Genomic DNA, 2,436 nt, shown 5'->3' with positions numbered 1-2,436 from the left:
CGAACCCGCGACCCTCAGATTGCGAGTCGTGTGCCTTAACCACCTGGCCATGCCGGGCCCGCTGCAGAGCTCAAGGGTCCCTGCGTGATTCACAGAGATTGTAATGTACCGATCAGTCTCCTCCATTATGCCCAATTATTTCTATAGTATAGTTACCCCAAGCTAGGAAACCCATCCGTGGTACCTAAATACGTGTTCTAGGTTTGGTCCTGCTAGCTTGTGATTGGGGGGTATGAACATAGTTTCAAAAATGGCGCCTCTGGGATCCCAAGAGGTCCAAAGACACAAAATTCGATATCATATTCAGGTTCAGCGACCCTAAAACCCCACCCTTAGGCACTCCATCAGGCCTGGGTGACCTTCCGGGCACATTTTAGTCTACCTTAGGTGCCCCTTGGTAGAGGTGCTATGCTATGTACATAAACACATTCCGGGATTTCCTCGAATCCGCTTGCCAATTTTGGTCCTTCTAGCTCCGAAAGTGTGGGAGGGATTGGCTGGACAATGAGATATATACAAAGCTAAATGTGGTTCCCCATCGATAGCGAGAGGGAAAAAAGAACACAAAATTCGATGCCAGATTTGGATTCAGCGACTCGATAACCTCCTCTTAGACCCTATCATGTTTGGGTGACCTTCCGGAAGAGTTTAGCTCCTATGATAGGGGGGTATGCCATATAGATAAAAACGCCCTCCATACCACTGCGAGTTCGCCTGCCAAGTTGGGTCCTGGTAGCTTCATAACATTGGGTGAAGTGTAACTGGACATATGTACATACAAAATAACAAGATTAATTAATATGAGATTGTTTCGTCAGCTTTGGACGTTTAATATTACAACAACAAACATACATTCTAAGCCAAATACACAAAGGATGGGTTCATATCTGAAGAATTTCACAGTTTCTTCTTTAAAACCGTTTGAAATACATTGCAATAAACACGCTCCGATAACTCCTCCGTGCAAGCCAGACATAGGCTAATAGTAAAAAAGGCACCCAGGGAAACCGAGGATCCATGGTTCGAGCCTGTTTCTGCTAAATCTCTCTTCCTTGTTTGGAGTCGTGGGGTATTATAAGAATGTCGGTCAACTCTTATTATTAAATTAAAGTAACCCAAAAATTGGCAGTGGGTACTATTGACCAGCTACAAAGTATGCTCATATCTGTAAGTTGAAAGTGTTTTAAATTTACCACTCAATTCAGAGTAAATAACCTACAGCTTAAGCTTTATTAATTTCAGTTAATCATTTTAAAATATAACAAAATGTGAGTCCGAGATCCAATAAGATTGATAATAATTTCAATTGCCCCATAGTTGTTTTCTGACTCATTTAGAACTAAATATCATACTCACCATCTAAGGTGTTTTACATAGTAAAACAGTTCAATAACCTGAACATTTCATATTACGAAAACGCAAGCTTATTTCGATTAGATGACAATGACTTGGGGAAATATATGCTGCGGTAATGTTGTATTCATATCATGTATTTCAAATCTGAAAATCCAAAAACATGATAATTGAAAAGTAACACGTTTCAAATTGCAGCAAAAAAAAAGGACAGTTAACACGTGGTGAAATAGCTTGTTTAATGTATTTAATTCTTTACAATAGTAATATGTATTACACCGTTCAATGGTCTCCAATGAAAAACAAAAATACGAGTTCTGATTTCGTTCAAATAAAGTTGGAATTTCTAGTCAGTATGCATAATGACTGCTAAGCCATTTAAATAAAATATTAAGTAGCCTTATTACTCTAAAATACTGTAAATTAACTACATAGTGACTGTGAGGTCTGGGCGGGACTAAAAACGTTTTGGACAGACACATAGTAACCGACTTACCGTATCTTGGTGAGATACCAGAAAAATTCGACCAGCAGAATCATGATTTTGAAACATACCCAGTCTCAATTGTAAGAATAGTGGGATTGATCGTCATATCATAACGCCCTCATGGCTGAAAGGGTGACCATGTTCAGAGAAGGTATTCGAACCCGCAGATTGCTCTAACCATCAGGCCATTTATGTATTATCAATGTGCTACTTACAGTGTTAAACGCATTTAAAGTAATTTCTTCAAACCTTATTAGTTAAAAAGCAGGCGGTAGATGTATTACAATTTTAAACATGTTTATCGTAAGAAAGGATAAATGTAGCAGTAACAGAAATCGAAGCGTCAAAACAAATCGAACTTTTAAAGAATAAAATTATTTTTTCGTATTTCAGCAAACATCTAAATAATTACACGTACTTCCCCATCTATTATTTTTTTTTATAATTATTTATTGAACCCAGCAACTTTTATTTTAATTATATTACGATCATACGAAACCAGAATAAATCCATAAGATGACAAAGACTAAGTTTGTTTGTTTGTTTTGTAATTTCGTCGCAAAGACTACACGAGGGCTATCTGCGCTAGCCGTTTC

Source organism: Limulus polyphemus, unplaced genomic scaffold, assembly GCF_000517525.1.
Source record: "Limulus polyphemus unplaced genomic scaffold, Limulus_polyphemus-2.1.2 Scaffold74, whole genome shotgun sequence".
Lineage (NCBI taxonomy): Eukaryota > Metazoa > Arthropoda > Merostomata > Xiphosura > Limulidae > Limulus > Limulus polyphemus.
Note: the sequence above shows the minus strand (reverse complement) of the source record.